Below are 23,636 nucleotides of genomic sequence, written 5' to 3' on the forward strand. Positions count from 1 at the left end.
TGACTCTTTCCCAGAGGAACAAAGGGAAGGAGGGAAGGAGAGACACAGACAAATAGACCCATGCACATTGCACATCCATAATTCCAACTGCTCAGGAGGCTGAAGCAGGATGATTGCAAGTTTGAGGCAGCCTGGGCAACTTGGTGAAAATAAAAACACAAGAAAAAAGCTGGGGATATAGCTCAGTAGTAAAGCACCACTGGTTTTCATTCCCAGTTATGCAAACCACTCACTCAGTCAATTAATTTAAAAAATAAATGACCCACTGTTCCACTGATTTTACTGACAGTTAAAACTGCAACATGCATTGTTATTTTACATGTCTCTGTGTTTTGATATGAATATGAATGAAAATAAATTGGTGAATCATACTGCAGGTACTCCTTTACAATCTAATTATGAAGACATACTAACTTATTCCTAAGATTCCTTCCAATTTTGAGACACTCCTTATGTCATCAAATGCAGTCTAATGATAAACTGACTTGGGTTCAGTATAATTCAAAACATTCTGTCAAATGCCCTTAGTGTGTTCAAAGAAAAATGCATCTGTATTTTAATTCTAGCAGTATTCATTTTGGCTTCTTATGCTGGAAATCATTTAAGTGTATTCAAACTATTTCATAAACTGTAGTTTATTCCAGGATAGTGTTGCATAAAACAAAAGTTGGCCCCCAAAGGAACCAGTGAAATTGAAACTTAGTCTAATCTATCAGAGAACTGTCACCTGTGATTGTGACTTAGTGCTTTTTGTTTTTGTTTTTTTTTTGTTTGTTTGTTTTTGTTTTTGGTTCCGGGACCTTGCTCATACTAAGAGTCTCCAAATCTAAGCTAATACTGTAATTTATCAGATTTTTTTTCATGAAAAAAATCCCACCTCCTTCGTATTAATGCATTACTTATGGTGATGGAGTGATATTAGCCCTTAAATAGAATCATTCTTTCCAGAAGGAAGAGAAACAACATCCCAGAGATAATTGGAGATAATTTAATTATGCATCTGTATTAAATTCCATGTTTAAAAAATATTTTCAGCTGCCTGCCGTTTATCCTTACCAGGCTACCCAAAAAATTCAGAACAGTAGGTTAAGTTGCCCTTAGGAGGAGCAGGTAGATAAAACTATACTTGACATCTAGAAAGTCACTTTCCTAAAACCTAGTAAACCCCTTGTGAAATCGTAGTGTAGTCAAGGGTGGAACCACGCATGCATGGTTCTTTTACCCAGAGTTCTGTTTTCTCCAGATCTACGGAATCAGACACAAGAAGGGGGAAGGGGCATCTCAGTTCTTGGTAGAAGTGTATAAAAGGCCTTGCCATTTACTTCTAAGAGTAGGAAGGCTGGACTTTATGCTGCTCTCTACCATTTTCTAGCACCAAGCCCTCCCTCACATCATTGCCCTTTTTCCTGTAAAATAAAGATACTTGCCTGCCCTGTGTCACACGTAGTTTAATTAAATGAGGTATTGCTTGTCACCATCAGCAGTCTCTAAAGTGCTTTGGAAATGGAATAACTCCATTCACTGAGAGTGAAGAGCCTGCACAGCCTGGACAAGTTTCCAATGTGCTGTTCCTGAGCCTAAGGGGTCAGGCCCATATTTCTCAGTCATCTCAGTTTGAAAATGCTGTCAAAGTAGATCACAGAGTACCAGATAGGAGAGGAAAGAAAAACGACAGAGCAGAAAGGGGACAGACACTCCCTTTCGCCCACTCGGCTCCATTCAGCACACTGACTTCATTCAGCAGTTCTTCCCTGCTTTGTATGCAAAGAGAAGCTCTCGTGATAATGTGGCTGAACAGTGTAGTATAAACACTCATTTAAAAATACATCCAGATGCAGTGGGCTGCAGTCATCTGACAGGGCCCTCGCTTGCTCTTCAGAAATGCAGTTCGTTTGTATTCCATTAATTCATGGTCCTTGGTAATTTCTCTAGGGTAATTCTTCATCTTACTTTGTTTTATCTATGAAGAAGGGGCCCACAGAGCAAATGAAGAATGTAAACATGTTTACTAGGAAACACGTTAACCGGCTTGAGAGGAATATCTGCTTTCAAATGCCTTCTTTGCATGTATTTGCATCCTAACTATGTACTGAATGGTTTTAGCCATTAAAATAGTCCTAGGAGGATTGTTACTTAGTAATATTTTATTAGCATTCAATTTGAATTCCTCCAATAAAACTGTATTTCTTTAAAACTCATCCATAATTCAATATTGTCGCACATGTCTTCCCACAGTATTTGTTGTAAGGTATTACTGTAATTAGTTATATGCCCCTAAGTCCCTTGGGCTTTGTCTGATACAGTTACATCTGTTTGAATAAGATTTTCATTTTCCTTTCAGTTTCTTAAGATGAAAATTCCTGATACTTTTAGCATCATTGAAGTTGGATGCAGAGAAGAGTTGCCCATACACAACCAACTAAAGAGTATATTTCATTATTTCCACAATACCAGACTGGTGCAAGATACAGGCCAACTGCTTCTCCCCGAAAACTTGGTTAGATTTCTGTAATTGCCTAAACTAAGCTTTATTCATAAAACAACTTCTGTCTGGTGCTCTACCTGTAGTGAAACCTGAGGGATGTCTACGTGTGTCTCTGTTAGGTTTTTCCCTTTGTTTCAGATAGAGTATTTTTTACTCTGTATTAGATAGAAACTTTAAGAGTGTTTGTTATACTGAGAGAGCACTACTTGTGTTCATCCCACCCACTCATCTACCATCTTTTAGATGCTGGGTGAGGTGGGCACCTGATGTGGGCTTGCTGGGCTTAGAGAAGAAAGGAAGCCCCTGTATACCTCCCATTTAGCATACAAGCCACTTAAGTTAATTGAGGCAGTCTTGTGTTCCACAGTCCTTCAAGTTGCTTGTGTACTTCCTGGCCCAGCCATTCTCTTGTGGTTGTTTTATGCCTGATTAGGCCACTAATTAAATAAGAACAGGCACGATGGGCATAGCTGATCCTTGCATTATGTTTGTTTCTAAATTTTTATGTTATATTTGGATCCTACAACAGCTAGAGTCTTTCTAGTACTAGGAACCCACAGTTCTTAGTAAATAAAGTAGCTCTGTATTCAATGTAATTGCTAATATTTTTTTGTATATTTGCTCTGTTGCTGCCAGGCACTCTTCTAAGAAAATTTTATGTTATTTCATTTAGAGAATTCAAAATAAGCACCAAGTCTCAGTTTATTTTCTGTTCCTGTGTTGAATTAGTGTCTGTGATTTGGCCTTAATAGCTCTGGAGCGAGAGGTCAGATCTCCAACCATAGGGTGAGTACTAATTGGGAAATAAATTACAAATTTGCTGTATCGAAAAGGGGAAAACTTCTACAAATTTATGTGTCATTTTGATTCGTTTTTTTCATCTTTTGTAGTACATTTTTAAGATCTCAAAGAAGCTCCTCTCTCTGAAGAAGCTCCCGGAGGCAGTTTGTTTTACATATGATGGAAATGGAGAGAGAGTTTCTTTTGACAGAAAGCTTCATTTCTTGTTAGTGCAAGCCGTCACAACAGTCATTATGTCTAGTTTTCAGAGATTTCCTGCAGTTAGGAGAACAATGGGTAGTTTAAATGGCAGAGTCAGGAGCATTCTGGGGATTTATGATGAGCAATGAGGAAAATTTTATTTCTGGATTTTTAAAGGAAAAGGTAGGAGGAATATTTGGGAGGTTGAGAGTAATGTTTCATTTTTAAAATAGACTGTTATTTCTAACCTTTGGAAGTTGAAAAAAATTATTTTATTCCATAGTTCCCATTATCTTGTTATTGACTTGATAATAACTTGTGACAGTTTCTCTTGAGGTCTCTCTCTGCATGCTAAGTAGTACCCTCCAAAGACACATTTATACCTTTCTTTTTCTTTAACCAACATCACTTGGAATTCTTTAATCCAGTTTATTGGTGGTTTCCATATACAAAGGGGTATGTACAGAGCTTTGGGGGGTTAGGGTGTCTAATTTAGTAGCGGGCTTTATTTCTCTGCTTCCTCCTCTTAAAAAATGACTCAGGCATTAGGGAGAAATGTTTAGTTTAGCTTATTTGTTGTATATGTGTTTGTTTAGCTCCAAACTTTTTATCTTAATTTATATAGACCTATTATGATTTTTAAATTTCTAATAGAGTTTTGATATAGTCATGGTGTCCAACACATTAAAGCACAGTTTATGTGAGCTGTTCTTTCTGCTTGTGTAGCTTCTCACTTGCTATGGGTGTTGCCTGTGGTTTTAGAAACCACTGTACTGGTTATATAGGGTCACCTGAATGACAGTCATCACCCTTCTATATTTATGTTTTGAAACTATTGATACAAAAACAAATAAGAATTATTAACATGTTTTTAAAGAATGAATAACATGTTTTGAAAATTAATCAAATTCTTAAAAAAGCTATAAAGTAAAAAATAAGAATATTGCTTCCTAGTCATATTCCTAAATATCATTCATTACAGGTAGCCACTGTTAAAGTTTCTGTGTATCTACCAGAAATGAGCTCATGTTCTATTCATATACAAGTACACACATGTGTGTACATATGCACCACATATCTACGCTTATGTAAATGTACATATGGATACTTATGTAGAGTCTGATGTGCAGTATATTTTCTTAGCAATACATCTTGGACATCTGCCTTCATTTTGTGTGGCTATCTAGTATTCCTTTTTATTTGCCTGCTACAGTTTAATGCCTCTACAATTATCAACATTTAGGTGTTTCTCGTTTTATTCTGTTGCAAATAGTGTTGCAATAAACATCTTTAGGCATGCATTTTTACAGTTTTGTAAATTTATTTATAGGAAACAAAGAGAAAAAATAAAGGAATGTAGGAATTACTGGTGACTGTATGCATCTTTAGCATCCCTAAATTTGACACCAACTTGGCCTTTTAAATAACTGTACCAATTTATAAGAATGTCATGTCTTCCCACACCCTTGTCAACACTGAGTATAACAAAAATTTAATTTGTAAATATAATAGGTAAAAAAGTATCAGAAATGTTTATTTACATTATCAGTTATAGTTGTATTAAAGTTCCTTTCCATGAGTGCTTACTGACCACTTACTGTGTATCATCATTAGAACATGATATATGACTAAAAATTGTCCTTGTCCTTTAAAAGCCATAGAAGTCACTAAGAAGCATTGGGGGAGGGGGAAGCTGGAATTTGAAGGTTGAAAGTCACAGAACAGTGGGTCTTTTTCTCTCTACAGGTGGAAGTGGTTGTCTCACAAGAATGGATGGTGTGCACTAACATTTCTGGATTCTCTTCCTGGCCTATAATGGCAACTCTGTCCCAAAACAGTGACCTTACTTTCCTTATGGAAGACAGTTGGATACAGCTAGTGGTAGAATTTCTTATCCAGTAGCTTCTGTTTTTTTCTAGTACCTGACTTGATTATTTCCTCAGTTGTTTTCAGAGCAAGCACTCACCTTTGGCTTCTATTCTAAAAGGACCAGGCATGCATGGAATCTTTCAGCAGAGCACCCCAATAACCTGTTAAACTGTTTGTTCATTGTTTACAGCTGTCTCTACCTGTACAGATTTTCAGCAAAAGCCCTTCATCTTAGAGCACTCAAATTAGATTAGAAACACTTTGAGTGTTTCTTTAGAACTTACTGTGGGAATAAAAATGTGTACTATGTTGGTTCTTGTTACCAAAATAAACTACGTGAATGAAGTACAATCAGTAAATAGAAATATGTTTGCAGAATGTTACATAAAAATGGAAAGGTCTGAAATATACAGAATAACGGATAGATAAGCCCAGCTTCTTGAATGAATCTAACTATTGATAATTTGACCCCTTACTATAGCTGAGACTTTCTAAAAACTGGAGTCCCCTTGGAAACAGTCCATGGTGAACCCCTCAGAACGGTCTTTTTTCAAGCTATTGCCTTGAGCACGTGGACATTCTTTCACCTGGGAGCCAGAGGAGGCTGCACTTTGCCCAGTACTGTGTGTGCTCCAGCCAGAGCCCAGGAGGCTAATTGGGCAGCTGTCCTTTCCAGCGCTAGCCAACCAACTCCCGAAGGGTTGTCAGAGATAAAAGAAAAAAGCCAACCAGCTTTCAAGGGACCAGAACAGACTACTAGTTGCTAAGCAAGTTAAAGTAATTCAGTATCCTTGCCAAGTGTCTGCCACACAAACAGGGAACTAACTCACAGGGAAGACGAGTGAGATAGTGGTGCATGTTGGTTGCCATAGGAATATTTCCCTGATTGGAACAAGACCAAAGCGGGAGAGCAAGACAGCAGCATCCCCAGCTCTTTCTGCTGGGGAATGGGAGTCCAGAGTGGGTGGTGGAGAGGAGGAGGTAAGCCACAGGGAGGAACAAACAAAGCCAAGGTGCTGTGGGGGCATGGGCGGGAAAAGGGCAGTGCATCATGTGAAAGGTGAGCAGCAAGAGCAGATGAGAGCCTGAATACCATGTGAATTTAACAACAGGAAGAGAAGAATGATTAGATTAACTCAGGAAAATTACATGAGGAGCTTTCTGCTACTCTGAAGACCTGAGACTTGGAGAATGTACAATCCAAATTTCAGTTAGACTCTGGAATAAACCCAGATTTAAAATAGAGACTTAGAATCATGCAATTTAGTGGGAAATTTTAATTTAAAAATAGATATTCTGTATGTATGTAAATACTATGTCAGGTTATGTCTTTATTTTAGTTCATGAAGCAAAGGTAAAAATTAAAGATTTGTTCATGAGTTATTTTACTGTATTTGTTGAATTCTGATTTATAAGGGAAAAGGCACGTTATCTAAATAGGTGCTACTGGCGTGAAGCCTGACAGATATGCTGAAGTGAGCTTACGGCTGCATTAACGAGCACCTTGTGTATCTGATGATAGTTTCCAAAATGATCACGTACGGTCTGAGTGGAAATAGTGACTTTCAGCAAATGCCACACCTTCAATGTGTTGTTTGCCTCCTCTGTACTCACTCACCCAGCTCTGAAAATGGGGGATAGCTGTCCCTTCCAGCTGGAATGTGAGCAGAACGCTGGGTTCACTTCATGCTTTCTGGGGAGTGGTGTAAGATCCCTCAGTACAGGCGATGATGGTGACTGGCTTCATTCTCTGTCAGTACGGTTTACATCAAAGGTTTGCAGTTTTCTCAGGCCACATTCATTAGAGGGACTTTTTTCAACTTCATGAAGTTTTACTTGTACATGTGAAGATGTATATAAATTTATTACCATTTGGCCACATATTCAATTCATGTTCAAAATAGTTTCTTCTTTGGAATGTAGTACAGAATTGAGATTATTTAACATTGTTTTTGGGATCATGTAAAAGAAGACCAAAGGGATATGATATTTACTCTTGAATATTTGAATTCTAATCATACATACATAAAAGGCATGCCTGGAACATAGATAAGAGGTTACTGTGTTTTGTTTCAGGATTCTGTCAGTTTCACTGGTCTGCAACTTTGGTTAGAAGTGCTCAGATGCCTGCTGATTGACTTTAATCTAGGCTGAATTGTAAACCAAATGTCAAATTTCAGTTTATTGGGAGAGTGTAATTGAATATGAAAGACCAACCTTGTGCTCTTTAGATGGTGCACTATAGTATGATTTTGCCAAAGAAACTGAAATACTTACTTATAATTTGTTTAAAAGGGAGCTAATATACTCAGGTATGATTTTGCCAAAGAAGCCAAAATAGATACCAATAAAAATGTAAAGTGAATGAGTCTATTTCTGAAATTTAACTTTAAGCAGACTTTATTATTTAAAATGAAATTTAGTTCCTTAATCGTACTAACAAGTGGCTACCTTGTTGGATAACAGAGAGAGGACTTAGCTCCACAGAAGCTCCACTTCTGTTTTCATTGCTACACATCTCAAACAGGGCAATATAATGTAGAGAGAATCCTATTTTCTGCATGTGAAACTGTTATATGATATTAGGAACCTCCAAAAGATATAAGGGAAATGTTATATAATTCCCAACCTGCTAGGTGTGCTGAGTTCTTGTCCTCCAAAATCAAAGAGTGAATTTCGAGGAACAGTGGTGGAGAGTAGGAAATTTTATTGAAGGAAAGCTCTTGTTTGAGAGGGACAAGAGGGAACCCAGAGAGTAGATTGCTCATGAGCCTACTTCTCAAAGGAAGTTTTATAGAGAAAAATCATGAGGTAGATACGAAATCACGAGGTGGATGTAAGGTGGGATAAAACTGTGGGCAACCAATAAGATTGCAGGTATAGTCACTTAAGTAATAATGATCCAATGTATAGCAAGTGTACATGGAAAGAAAAAGGACTTTTCCTGGAGGGAATAGGTCAAGTCATGGTCCCCTACCTGGGTTACTGATGCCTATTTAAAACATCAACTATTACTGTTTATCCTCAGGAAGATACGTAGTCATAATCATTCCATTGTTGTTCTGAGGCCTGTCCTTCAATGAATGTACCTCCACCCACAGCTGTAATGCATTCTTACCTTCTGCACTGACTCCTTGGAGAGCTTAAACCTGTCTGCCTATAATATTTCTGCCTAACTTAGCTGTCTATAACAGGAGTAGAGGCAGAGTTTACACTCTTTATAAGGAAGTTTCTGTTCAAGCTGTGTTAGAACCTGCCTGGCAAGGAGCTATCTGGACCCTACTTTCTGCACCCTTGTTCCCCAATACATCCTTCATTGTTTCCCAACACAAAAACATGCCAACATTTCACCTCCGCCTGTCCTCTCTGCTGGGCTGCCTCATTTCCATGACAGTAGTATATTTCCTGGTTGTTGGACCTCTTTATCATTCTCATTGTTTTAGTTTCCACATTTGGCTGTAATTTCTTTTTTATTCTAGTGCACCATTCAAGTGTTTGCATTTCAGTTTAGTGCTAAATGGAAGACCTTTATCGAGGTCAGTGTGGTTGATTTAAGTGAGTTAAAATAAGAAAAATATCATCCTTTACCCACTGTTCCAGATTTGTATAATGTCTCATGTGCCTTTTATCTATGGAAGTATCTCTCTTTGGGGAAATCAGGGCTCTTCAACATAATCACTATGTGGTCAGTGAGACCTATGAAACTTAAAGGCCTTCTTTGGTTCTCAGACAGGAGGAGTTAAAAAGAACTCACCTCAGCAGGGTAGGTAGGTAGAATTTTTGACTCATATCTTGCTTGGCACATGTGGCACATAAGATAAAAGTGACTCTGTCATCATTAGGTTGTAAAGCATAGAAGTCTGTCATTTCCTGTTGGGCATTTGCCACTTGTAAGGGGCAGCATCAGTGATAGGGTTAGAATTTATCCTTCAGGTCCTGGTATGTATCAAGCAAAAAGCATTTAGAGAGCTCTTGCAAATCCAAAGAAAGAGAGCCTCAGCCTCAGCATAGGCTCTTGTCCAAGACACTGTTGTCAAAGAAGAAAGCTTAGAAATTGGAAAATAGATGTGAGACTATGAAACTGTTTTAAATTAACAGGAATGCATATCCCACCTCTTTCTCAGTACCATCAGAGTCAGTTCATTTTAGACTCAGCTAAGTATGGTGGAATGAGTATCAGTGACAACTTGGATACTAATCCTTAGTTTAAACACTGCAAGAGCTGTGACCTAAGGAGGGCCATTGAATTGCTCTGGCCCTCATGTCTCATCTATCAAGTGAGAGCATTAGACCAGGTGATCTCAGAGCATCTTAGTTATCACAGATGAAAGCCTATAGATGCCACTTGCTAAGATCTTATAGCAAGAGGGCGGCAGAACTCTGGGTCTCATAGTGTCCTACTTTGTCCCTCCAAAAACCTTCACTATACTCTCAGAGGCTGAGCTGGAACAATACAAAAATACCAGAAGGATGACTGGTTCTTCCTTCTTTCTACAGTGTCCTTTGTTTCATTTGTTCATATTTTGAGGTTGGAAGCCAAACCTCTGAAAATTGTAGGTAGCCTGTTTTGTTTGTTTTGTTCCCTCTCTTTGATATAACTGTTCAAAACCCAGCTCTGTGGCATAAATGACCTATAAATGAAGACAAATAAAAACTCATTCATTGCTGATTAAGATTCATGTTAAATAAGGAAAAGGCCATAGTGAGATTGCAGTGTTAAATTTTCTCAAACATTTTTCATTAGAACAACTGAAGCGAACAGAACAAAACAAACCAGAGAGTCCTGATAGATGCTTCTGTTGAAATTCCAAGTGTAGATTAGAGGCTCACTTTCCAGTGCTAGAGTATCACTCAGACAGGAACCCAAGCCTGACTTCCTTCAGAAGGCTTCTTTCAGCTGGGCAAACTGTGCCCTCACCATCCTTCAGCCTACCATTCTGCTAAAAACTGAGAGTGTCAAGAAATAGAATCCTGCCGATTGCCTAAGTGTGCTAGATATTTTAGGCACAGTGGCTCGTTTAATGCTGTAGCCACTTTTCAAGGCAGAGGAGTATTATTTCCATTTTGTAAATTCATGAAAATATTTGGCAAAGTTATGTAATTTGATTAGGATCACACAGTAAGTAAGGAGAAATTACTTAGCTGTAAAAGTCTGGTTACTTTATCCTAAAATTGGATAGCAGATGAGTATCAAATACACAGTCTATCAAGTATGTAGAACCTGGTGTTATTCTTTTGGTTTGGAAAGCACCTGATCAAATACTATAGGTCCCAACATAACTTCCATATATCAAAATGAAAGGTAGATACAGTAATTGAGTGAAGTTCATTGATATGCAGAGGCTGTTAACCCACATCTCAGAATCCTTTGATGATATAAAACAAAAATACTGGAAAAAATTTTTGCAGATAGAATATTTATAAACTTACTTATCAATTGGCATTGTTGGTCAGTTGCAAAAGGTATATAAATCCTAAAAGGAGTTTAACTTTCCAAGGCGATGTTTGCTCTTTTTTTTTTTTTTGTCTTTTTCGTTTTTATGGGTACCAGGGATCGAACTCACGACTGCCTGCTTGCAAGGCAGGCGCTTATGCCGCTGAGCTAAATCCCCAGCCCCGATGTTTGCTCTTTTTAAGAAGCCATGCTGTGTGAACTGGTGGTTTTCAACCATTTGTGCTTTGGACAGATAAGGGTATGACACTGGCATTCAGCATCCTTGCTATAGTTCCAGCAACTATTCTAAATATCCAGTGCAGCAAATCAAACCACTCCCAACACTTAATGTCGTAAAGCAACAGCCATGTTTACATCTGGCTCGGGATAGGCAAGGAGAGCTTGTATCTGCTCCCCGGGCCTTAGCTGGGTTGGTTGAGAGGCTAGAGGCCACATCAATGAAGCTAGCCCACTGTGTGTGGGCTAGAGCCTAAGCTGGGGAGATTAGAGCAGCTGACTCCTCAGGATCCCTGTCTTTGTTGTCTTTCTCTCATGTCAGTGTCAAAGCCACCAGGCTTCAATACCAGCTCAGTGCACAACCCAAGAGAAACAAACTCAGGCAGGAACCTTATCTTTTATGCTCCCCCCTCTGGAAATCAGACAGCATTATTCCTCTGTATTCACTAAAGCACTTATGCAGGGTGTTCAGGTTAAGTGAGAGTGAGAAGAGATTCCACCTCTTGATAGGGAAGTGGAAAGTTTCTGGAAGAGCCTTGAAATGGTCATTTCTGAGAAACATACATTGCTACAGAGATAAGCCAGGCATAGGCTAAATGCTAGAAACCAGACACGTCTCTGGGCCTTTTTACCTCACACCCAAGGGAGTATATTGGCATGAAAATGGGACATAATTTATTCCACTATAATTTAACTCACCATCATTTACACTTTTCAAAATAGTAAATCCTCTGCAAATTTTTGCAGTTCTATTTACCATTAAAGACAAATGACAAGAAACACAATTTTATTAGGTTTATGAAGAGATAATTTGAGACCCTAAATTTTTCATTATTTTGAACTAATTCCTGTTTAAATATTCCAGAATTGTGATTGGATTTCTGCTTTTCAATCTTGTATGCAGAGATAAATAACTGAATATTTCAGTAAACTGCTTTGATAGAAACCTTTTCATTTAAAACTAGAAGGTGAAGACAATTACATTTAAGATTGAATGTTTTTTGAAAGGGTTGTTCCAGCATTTTATAGTAGCTGCTGCCTTCTTTTCTAGAAATGAAATGATTATTCAAGACATATTTCTCAATATTTGCATATATTTAACTTATACCTTCTTTCATACTCTACTTGTAGAACTTGGGAATTCTGTGTTATAGTACAATAGATGAAAGTACTTTGGGCATTGATTTGTTTACATTTTCCTGGACCTTTGCTAAAACTATAAAGCATTTCATCTATATAAGAGAAAATATAAAAGTTATGTTTACTTTGAAAAATTATAAACCTGATTACTTATACACATATCATCCATGTTAAAAAGTAAACTGTCTTCCGTAACCATCTACCCTAGAGGTTAAACCTTCCTGACTTTTGTATTAATCATCCTGTTTTTTTCTTCACAGTGTTAAAATCCTTTCTTTTTTCTTTTTAAACTTCAAACAGTGCTTTTCAATTCAATTAAATCTTTTTAGGGCTGGGTTTGTAGCTAAGTGGTAGAGCACATGAGCCCCTGGATTTAATCCCAAACATCAACCCCTCCAAAAATTTTTTACACAAAAAAATTTACACCTCTTTTACAAAATATATTCCTAGGTATTTTATATTTTTGCTGCTATTGAGAATGATATCTTTAAACTACTTTTCTGAGTGATTATTGCTGACCCATATACATACAGTTGATATCTCAAAATGGTTTCATAATGTTTAAATTTGCTAATTTGAACACTCGTAATCCAAGATGTCAAATGCTCCAAAATCGGTAATGTTTTGAGTGATGTCCGATGCTACCAGGGGAAAATTCCACATCTGAGCTCATGTGACAGCTGGCAATCAAAATACAGGTTAACAAGTTTGTGTAAAATTACCTTAAAGTTCTGTGTATAAGTTGTATTCGCCAGCTTTCAGTTATAAGTAACCAATACCTGAGCTAATCAGCTTTTTAAGAGCAGAGGGTTATTCTGGCTCAGTATGGAGGTTTGTTTTTTTGTTTGTTTTCAGAGAGAATACAAAAAAAAGGTAAAACAAAAAGATATAGGATTTCAAAACAAGGTGGTAGGAAGTTAATAGTGCTTATTATATTACATATTGTTATTTTCAAAATAGTTGCTCAGATTACCAGATATAGGTATGCAATATGTATTGAACAGTATAAACACTGTTCCTTTCCATGAACTGTTAGAATTAGTAAGTAGTACAATTATCTTAGCTATATTGGGAAGCTTACTTCATTATGAATTTTCTTTTTTTAATATAAACATCTAAAGTTATTAATTTTCTTTTAACTATTGGTTTGACTCTGTTTCTCAAGTTTTACAAGATTGCAAAACAAGAGTTGTTTTGAAATATGTGTTTCTGGGCTGGGAATATAGCTCAGCGGCATAAGTGTCTGCCTTGAGAGCACGTGGTCATGAGTTCGATCCCTGGTACCAAAAGAAATATATGTTTCTTTAGATCTATCCTAAACTACTTACTGGATTTATTTTTGTTTTTAATTCACAAAAATATATATACATATGGCCTACAGTATGATACTTTAAAACGTGTATGTATTATGGCGTAGCTAAATTAAACTAATTAATGTATCTACTACCTCACATATTTTCTGTGATGAGAATACTTGAAATCTACTTATTGATTTTTAAGAATACAATACATTGTTATTAACTGTAGTCACCATGTTGTACAAAAGATTTCTTGAACTCCTGTGCAGCCAAAATTTTGTATCCTGTAACTAGTATCTACCTAACATCATTGGCTTTCTCCCCATGCTCTTCTATTCTTTGCTCCTTTATTAGCTCAAATTAGATTCAGTACATAAATGATAAATGATACTTGTAGCAGATGATAGGATTTCCTTCGTTTTTAAGGCTGAATAGTATTCCACTGTGAATATAGCACATTTTCTTCACACATTTTAGTCATCTTTAAAAAATATATTTCTGATATTTAATTGCATCATAAGAAAATATTATCTGAATATCCACCCTTTGAAATTTATTGAGGCTATCTTGGTAGCTTCATCAGTTTTTGAAATTGTTCAGTGTTTTACTAATTTGAGCATAAATAAATCTACATAAGTTAATATTTCACCCATTGTCTTTAATATTCTCTATATGTTTTCGGCATTTAAAATATATTAATTATGCTGTTTAAGTCTTCTCTATCCTTAGTGGATTTTTTTTTGAATAGGAAAGTTGTACTGTAGTTTCTCCCTATTGATGAATTTGTCCATTTTTTTCAAGTTCCCATGTCTGATGCAGTAAGAAATTATACCTACACATATACACATATGTATATGTGCATGCAGGTATGTATGTATGTATGTATGTAAGTATGTATATTTGGTCTGTCCCTCAGCTCTTGGCACAAAACCCCTAAAATTCTTGTAATTTTCCAAGAATTCAAATTTTCTTTTGTTCTATTGTTTGGTCTTTGGCCTTGGTTTCTGACACAGCTCCTAAAACTTTTGTAATTTCCTGAGTAATATGGATGATAGGAAAATCTCACACAACTTCTAAATCCCTTGATTTCCTGGGGGATAGAGTCATCCTTTTAGTGAAGCAGCCCTTTGTGGGTTTCTGAATAGCTTCAGGATGCAAAGACTAAACGTGAAAGCTTGAAAATATCAACCCCACCCCACGTACTCTAGAGCGGAGAGAGGGTCTGGAGACTGAGTTACTAAGTGATTAGGAATATGTGGTGAAGCCCATGTAAATATCCCTGCAGCATGGAAACACCTCTGCAAGCTTGGTGAACACATCCAGACGCTACAGGGTGGCACAGTGAAAGAGGGCATAGAAGTCCCACATATACATAAAGGAACCTGTCACTTGATCAGAGGTCTAGGCGGAAACCTGAAGCTTGCCACTGACATCGGCAGGAATGAACTTGTAGAATCTGACACGAACACCAGGTTGACATTGTTGCAAAAGAATTACATCCCCAAATAATTGCAGAATTGTTTGGTCAGAAAAAAACCCACACATTGAATGTCAGAATTGTTGTGGTTTGTATCTAGGTGTCCCCCCAAAGCCTCTTGTGGTCAAAGGTGGTGCTTTTTCAGAGGTGGATGCATCTTAGAGTGTGTGATGCTGGGATTAAGGGGCTGAGATTACTAAATGGATCCACTGACTGGTTTGGCACTATAGTAGTGTCAGTAGCCTAGGTAGAATATAAACGGGGCAGAAAGAAGCTGCTAAGTCCCTAGCTTGCTTTGCTGCGTTCTACCTGCCATGAAGTGTTTCTCTTCTGCAGCGCCTGTCTGCCATGACACCCTGCCTTGGAGCCAGCCAATTATGCACTGAAACCTGTAAAACTGTAAACCAAATAAACCTTGCTCTCTTCATCTGTTGGTATTGGGTATTTTGTCTCACAATAAGAGAAAAATAACTGAGACAAAAATAATTGTGAGAGTATAGGAAAAAGTTTTTGTTTGACTATGTTAACTTTTGTATGTTTTGGGATAGTATTAATGCGTTCATATGGATTTATAATTGACTTCTCCCATGTTTTAGGTTGTCTTACCAGTGACATGTAGCTAGATCTTAATTTATTCAGCCTAAAGATATTTACTTGTATTTGAATTTATTGTAATTAGAAATGTACTTTTACATACTATGTCACCATTTTTAATATTTTCATTGCTTTCTTTTTACCCTCTCACTGTCCTTGAATTGATACTTCTTTTTCTCCCTATTCCAGTATCTTTCCCTACTTATTCAGAGGGTCTCAGACTGTGTGCCTGCTCCCATAGAAGTTGCTCTTGCTATTTTAACATACATAGCATTCTTAAACAACTCAATCTCACTCTATGAGAAACAGGTTTAAGGTGCTGTGAGATTGGCAGACAGAAAGAAATGCAGACAAATCTTGGATTGCCAAATTTATTGGGGGGGGGTCTTACTAATAGAAGTGTGCTTCCTACTAGTAATAAGACCAAGTGGATCCTGCCTTGAAAGCTGAGTCAGAAGGAGTGGTGTATATGTTGGTTAGGACAGAAGTGATTCCTTCCATGCCAGAATGTATCAGAGTATCTTAAGCTTATAGCAGAGTCAGAAACATTCCTGGCCGCAGGCTCTGGCTGTAAAGCTCCACATACCCTCTCTTAATTTTTTTCTACTTTTAGGTCACTGAGAAATTGTGCAGAAAAAACTGACTAGGATTACTTTGGGGCAGTTCTGGTGGTTACAACTCAAGATGGCAGTAGGCATGTCAAGAATTCACTCTTATAAATCTTTGTCCAATGAGTATGTTACTTCTCATGCTCTAAAACTGAAAGACTTCTATCTCTCTGGCTTCTTTTTTGCTTTTTTTTTTTCCTCCACAAATACACATTTAAAAGTAATGTCCATTTACTAGTATCTTCTCTCACTGTTACTTTCTTCTATCTCAGTATTTACATGTATAAACATCCTCCTTCTTTCTGAAGTATGTACTTTAGAATTTCCTGTAGTGGCTCTATTTTTAAACAACATTGCACATCAGTGATACACAGAGGTAAGATACACTCCCATGAAATACACAGTTGCAGTGTAGCTTACTTACAGGATTAGAGGTTAGGAAGAAGTGTTAAGATCACAGACAGAGGAGGCTCAGTGTGGGGTGTACAGAGGGGTGTCACAGGAACAACTGTAACTATGTATATGGTATGATGGAAGACTATGAGTACATTCAGAGACATTCTACAGTTCAGTGAGCCAGAGCTTAGGCACTGGTTGGTGCCAGATGGAGCTAGGGAGATAAATTAGCTAGTATGTTGTGAAGAATCTTAAATAACAAACTGGGTTGGGGGAGGTTCTAAGCACAAGAGCGATGTGATTAGATGCATTATTTAGGAGTGAAATGTCAGTTACATAGAAAGCCATGAGTTGCAGTATTCAGCTGGGAAGAGACTGAGTAACTGCACCAAGGTAAAGCAAGGGTAATGAGAAATGATGAAATATTAGAGGCATTCACAAAGTAAAAACCTTAATAGCATGTTTAAAGCACTGTTCTTTGCAAAATTATGGCTAGTTGCTTTTAGCTGGAGTTGGGGTTGGTGGTGCTTTTTGTCTTAGTACTCTTCTCAGGCTGGCAGATGTGACCAGGAGCAGTATCTCAAAGTATCTAGTTAGGTGGGAGAGAAGGAAGACAGAGGCAGAGCAAGAAAAGAGGGGAGGGGGGAAATCCTCCATTTAATTAAAAATGTATTTGCAGGGCTTATTTCTCCCACTTGCTGTTTTTAGTAGCAAGATCAGATTCTCCCCTGGAGAGCACCTCCTGGCCTGTGAGCCCAGAGGGCTTTCTTTGAGATGTGTGAGTCGTTGTCACAGTGGCCGGATGACTTACTGCTCACTCACGTGTAATAACTGCAGTGGGCACTGGTGAGAGCGGAGAGGAGAATCACTCTGCTGTCGGGGAGAAGCAACTTGGCCAGGAAGAAGATCCTATTACATCCAGGAACCTGGAAAAGGAGAGAGGAGCTAACCAGGGGGGTTTGGAAAAACTTTTTTTGAAATCTTGTATCATGAAGTATTTAATTTGGGGAATTATGCTCGTGTCTAGCAGCATCGTGATCTGAAACAGTCAGTCCCACTCTGTGTTTGTGTGTGTGTGTGTGTGTGTGTGTGTGTGTGTGTTTGAGAAAGAGAGAGAGAGAGAGAGACAGAGACAGAGACAGAGACAGAGACACACACAGAGAGATAGACACAGAGAGAAAGAGACAGAGAGACAGAAACAGACCGGGGGGAGGAAAGAGGGGAGAAGAGGAGAAAAGAAAAAAGTATCTGCTGCTGCTGAAATATTTGATTAAAGAAGTGATTGGAAGAAAAGTGTCAAGTAAAAGTGAATCCTATCATCTTGGCTGAGAAGAAGAATTTGAATTGTTAAATTGCAGAATGGAAGATGAAATTTTTATAGTTGTGTTTGGAAATTAGTTACAGGAAGAAGATACATTCTTACATAGAGTCAGTGTTTATTAGCACATGCTTCTGTTTGGCAGTGGCAAGGCGAAGAATGAGAGGCAGTCACCTGTATAGTCAAACATAAATGATGCTGGATATTTTACGTAAATTGCTCATTTAATCTGTTGTGCAGTTAAGGAAACTCAAGATGCTCAGACTAAGGGAACTGCCTGGGATCATTGAGCAGGGACATTTTGGCCACACCTCAGTGTAATTGGTGACAAAATCCACAGCACACAACCTCCACGTACATTTCAGTATTTATCTTTTTCTCACTTTGGAGAGCAGATGTGGTTCCCATGATGATTTAGTCTTACCCAGGAGTCTCCATTTCTGCCCTGGGTTCCCAGCCTCTTACCCCAGGTGCTGTCTTCAAGGAACAAAAGAGGGAAAACACTTGAAGAAGGGGTCCACTTCCAAGTGCAGCAGGCATCTTTGTTGCATTTTTTTCCTCTGAACTTTTTCTGGAATTTGTCTGTGATGTTTTTACTAAAGTTTCTGGCTATTCTTTTCACAAGCGCAGATCACATGGAGTTTCTAAGCAACAAAGGATGTCAGCTGTACAAATACAGGAATTTGTGTTTTATTTTTCCTGGTGATTTAAAATGGACTAATTACCAAGTAGGAGGTGGGTATAAACCATTATGAATGGCAGAAACATGTGGAAGTTGTCTTGGAGCAGGTTTCCATGATGCCAGCATGAAGTAGCTTCATACATTTTACAAAGCTTGGAAAAACAATGGCTTTAAAGCACGTGGAGTATTCTGTTGTCTCTGAAAGATCTTACAATCATTTACTTGAACAAGCAGAACTTACGTAAGAAGGCTGGAAGTATGAATAACATCTTTTGTTATCTTTTGTTATGGGGAGAAGCTGTGCTGTACACATGAAAATATTGTTAATAGTTTGGGTTGGCAGTTAGAACTGGACCTTGTATCTATCACAGTCATTTCCTCTGGGATTTACAGATAGCCAGTGAAAATAATATTCTAGGTACCACTTATCACCTATACAGGAAATAAGAGCTGAAACTAGGAGTCAGAAATCATGAAAAAGTAATAAATAAGTCAGCGAAGAGCACTGATGATGCCATGAGTGGGCATTCGTGGGGCAGGTGCCGAGTTTCCTTCCAGCCTGAGAACCCACAGGGTATGACTTCCTAGAGAGACTGTATTATTTTTGGTAACTTTAAGAGACTTGTAGGAGCAAACAGGGAAAGGAGAAATCTTGGTCTTACACATATAAGACCAAGATTGAGGAAGAGCATATCCACTACTGCAAGTAGTTCAGATGTACTTGGCACCAATTTCTGTTTATTAATTTTATGCCACTTTTTGACAAGTAAGTTGATTTTGACAAAGCTCCAGCTGCCACATTTACTAATTTCTGTTGACTTTCTGGTAACATTTTAGAAAACTCATTCTTCGGTGCTCTGGGATTTTGATTTTCCCAATTTGTAATTATAGAGGGGATATAGATGACTTGTACTGTTGTATGATGTGTTACCACAGCAGGTGGGTATAAAGGAGTTGTCATAATTTGATGTACTAGATTTACAAGGGAAATCAGTTCAGGATATGCAGCTGGCTAGAGCCCTGTCTCATCTCTCCTGGGCATGCACACCCTTGCCCACATGCACAGTCTGGAGACCTTTAGAGATGAGAGGGATTTTACAAGGCTCCCTTTGGCTAATTCCTTTCTGGGATTGCCCTGTGAAATTTCTGATTGGTCCATCATTTGTACTTGTCCCAAGCCTGATCAAGACTAGGCTAGTCTTGATGTTAGCCCCTCCTGATTATTTGCCACTGAGATCTCCATTATTTCTGACAATGCCATGAGCATGCAGTTTCCCATGTTGTTCTCCAAGTAAACTTATTCCCCTCCAGAAAGCACCCTTCCTACCCATCCTTAGAACTTTCAGGTGATGGTGCTGAGGTGAGAAGACATGGAGATTAGGGGGCAGTCCCTATCTGTCATGACCCATGCAGCCAGCGGGGTTCTGAGGGGGCAATAGGAGATTAAGACAAGACACACAATAAAAGTTAAGCTGGGACTGGATGGAAGTGACCTCTCTAATGGATAGGCAGCCACAACCCAGCACAATCTGTGTCTTTATTTATACACAGTAAAAAGGGGGGAAAGTGCATGACAGGATTGAAAGTGCAAGGTCTCAGTGTTTTGCTGAGAACATAGAAAGTGACACTTTTTCAGAGCTATCTGTGCTGTAGTTAACAGGAAGGAACACCAAGGCTGGGTCATGCCCATGTGCCACTGAGCTGAAGGTCAACATTTTTACAGGGTCTGCCATGTCCCTGGGACTGGCTTTGCTCAAGTCCCACCAGCTTGTTTACAGCCCATGTCCCTGGGACTGGCTTTGCTCAAGTCCCACCAGCTTGCTCATGTGGCTTGCCCCTGACGCTCCTCATTCTTGGGTCTGACCTTGCTTTATCTCCAAATGTGCGGCTGATCAGCTCAGCAGCAGCTCAGCTGCTCCCCACTCCTGAGATATCACAGATTCCCACCATTCTTGTTGAGGTACAGTAGGCTAAAGTCCCTCTCAGTTTATGTTATGCTTTTGATCAGTTTTGTAATCTTTAAATGGTTGTTTTAACATCTTTGTCCAGTATTATCATTGTATCTTGGACAGGTTTACGGAGTACCTCACCCAGCCATTCCAGAAATTTATTATAAAGGATTTTTTGGAAAAACTTTCATATAATTTTATGACTTCAAACACTACACAGACATTATATAGTTTTTGTAAATATCTCAAGTTCCTTCAGTTATTGTCTGTGAGCCCTGCTGTTGGATTTTTACCATGACTTGGCCTTAAACCATACAAATATAATGAACACAATGAGTTATGTGTATTTTCTCTCAATCTGTTGGTGATTTGAAAGATCATAGCATTAACCTGTGAATGGTAGAATAGATACAGATTTTGTGGTTGAGATGATACAATGGGAATAATAGTATTCCCATAATTGCCTTGATAGTTTACAAGTTGTTAAGAAAAAAATCTCGGCAGGATACAGTAAAGGGGTGGTAAAGTCTCTTTTAAAACCATCTTCACAAAACAGAAATTAAGTGTAAAACTGATTGCCATGATTTCATGCTATTCCCTTTATGTACCTATTTCTAGTCTCTGTACTAATTAAGAAGTCTTGAGCTTTTAGTCTTCCTTAAGTGGTAGAAATATATCACAGTACCAGGAGGTAGAGAATTAAAGTGAAATCTAACTCTGAGACTGGGATAGTAACTTGTCATACTGCCAAAGTTATTTTTTAAATTTTTCTATAATTACATATGTGATATCAACTTTTTAAAAGTATTTGCATATGCCCCTCCCTCTCAGTTTTACATGAGCCAATCATAAGCTCTATCTCAGCAATGAATTGAGTTGTGCATGTCAGAGTTAACTGTGTAAGAGGTAAAGTTAATGCAGGGGTTTCTTCCAAAAGGATCCAGCTTCCAGAATCAAAGTGATGCTGCCAGAATATTTTATAATTCTGAAGCATTTAAAATGAAGGTTGGTGTAATAGCACCTGAGGGAGCAAGGATGAAACTGAGGAGAACCTTGAGTGCAAGTAGTCTAACCTGATGGAAGAGGCGTGCAAGTGCTCTTGGATGGTCAGGTTGTTTAGGAACCATAGCGCTATAGCAGCACTGTGGCTGAATCTGATACACAGACAGTGGCTAGGACCCTAAAAGCAAGGCCTACATCCTGGATGGCTGAGTTTGCTGAAAGCCAGAAGTAGGGAAAGGGTTTGAACTGTTTGTAGGGCACTGTAACTCCTAGATAGGAGCCTAGATGTACAGCCCCTTTATGGGGACCTTTGAGGTGTGGTGCGCTTGGCATAAGACAACTCCAGGCAAGTAAGAAGTACCCAGGAGCTGCTCTAATCACCATACGCCTGGGCAAGAACAGGAAAATCAGCCTTACACTCTACTTGTCCATGAGATGGACTGTTCATGTTCAGATGTGTAACTCAGGATGGTCTGCTGGTCAAAGGCCTTCCCGGCACACGGCTAGGAGGGGTAGAAGCCAGGCACTGATCTGAGTGGTCTTCTTGGTGCAAAGATGTGATTGTCTTTATTTATAGAGGGATTTGAGAAATCATCGAATGCTGCTGGGGTTGCCAAGGGGAGCACCAACACCATAAGGCCCAAATGAATGCAAAGACAAAACATTCCCTCTCATTTTTATAGTTATTCCTGTTAATGATACAGCTGATAATAAAAAGAAACCTTTGGTTAGTAGATGTGACTAGTAGTTTCAACTTCAAGGGAAGTTGAAACTCAGTGGTTGTTCCACTGAGATATTATAGAAGAAATCATGCAATTAGAACGCATCTAAATTTTCCATGGTCCTGGATACTTAGGCAGGAATTTTCAACCTTGGTGCAATGAAAACCTTCCATAAAATAATTCTTTGTCTTGTGGCAAAACCTCTTACCCTCTTTCTCACCTGTGTGGCTCACAACATTTTATTCAAAGAAACTTTATTACTGATCATTTTAGTATTTTCCTCTTTTAGACTGACCGAAGACTCACCTGTTATATGATAATGAGGATTAAACTTAGGCCCTTGTGCACGCTAAGCAAGGGCTCTTCCACTGAAGGACTTTACCTGTTTTGAGAAATACTTTCTTTGGCTAAAATGTACCTCAAAAAAAAAAAAAAAACTGCCCTGTACTGAAAGCTTGAAGCAGTCCTGTGATGCTGAATTGAAGTTAGAGATACTGGTAAGAATGAACATACTTTAATACATATGCAAATAGAGAAATAAATATAAATATCTATGTATATCTAAATTAATATACACACATATATTTTCTAGATGTGTTCTTGAAAGCAGTGAGAATACTGAATACCCAAATCTTGGTTTCTAAATTTTTTTTCAATAAAATGAACCAGGCTCCTTGTTAAAATGGTTGATTGTGGGGCTGGTGAATCCTGAGTAGTTTGTAGTACCTGAAAGTGAAGAAATGATCAAGGAGAAAGGGGTGGGGGTGAGTGGAAGGAAGGGCTGAGGAGGGGATAGAGAGAATACATTAAAGAGTACAGGAGCAAGTCTGAAAAAGTCTTCCATTTGTCAAAGCTGCTACATCTTTAGCAACAAAATAAATTCAGTTGTGCCGTTGGCTTACAGCTCAAGCATAGAATAAATATCCATGAGACTATATCAATGCAAATAAATGTAGGAAGGTATAAATATGTCTTTCTTAAGAATTCCAGTTATTAAATATAAAAGGAAAGAGGGAAATATGAGATCATCTTTAGAATACCACAGCAAGTAGCCACAGGGAAGGCTAATTGATAAATGCTAAAATTAGGGCAAAACTTTGAGAAATGATATATTTCTGTAGTGTGAAAGTATCTCCACTAAAGTAGTTAGTCTTGTGGCACTTTTAACATATGGTGACAACTCTTCAGTATTTTCTTCTCACATGAGTGAAGCTTCATGCCCCTCTGGTAACCATGGTTTGGACTTAGCAACTCAATTCTACTGAATATAGAGTGAAAAGTGAGTGTGGATTCACTTTGTAGTGGGGGTACCTAGCAAACACTGCCTTAACTACACATATTAAATGAACACCAAAAGTAAATCTTGGTAATATGATGTACAATCTAATGTGATCCAGTGAGAAAGGCACTTCACTTCTGAGGGATTCTACCAAATATTCACAAA

General features: G+C 38.2%; 1 protein-coding gene across 7 annotated transcripts in view; it reads left to right on the forward strand.

The window, feature by feature from the left end:
- Nucleotides 1-23,636, forward strand: part of Tmem108 (transmembrane protein 108) — a 322,687-nt gene that overhangs the window by 82,746 nt on the left and 216,305 nt on the right. Inside the window, exon 1 of one of the 7 annotated variants that reach the window (XM_023560120.2) lies at nucleotides 4,929-6,316. The exons of the other annotated variants lie outside the window; for them this stretch is intronic. The gene's annotated coding sequence lies outside the window, so the exon portion shown is untranslated. Of the gene's footprint in view, nucleotides 1-4,928; nucleotides 6,317-23,636 lie in introns of those variants that run through there. 7 annotated transcript variants of the gene reach the window in all.

Source organism: Cavia porcellus, unplaced genomic scaffold (assembly GCF_034190915.1).
Source record: "Cavia porcellus strain 051 isolate PalLab524CR breed Dunkin Hartley unplaced genomic scaffold, mCavPor4.1 scaffold_5, whole genome shotgun sequence".
Taxonomy (NCBI): domain Eukaryota; kingdom Metazoa; phylum Chordata; class Mammalia; order Rodentia; family Caviidae; genus Cavia; species Cavia porcellus.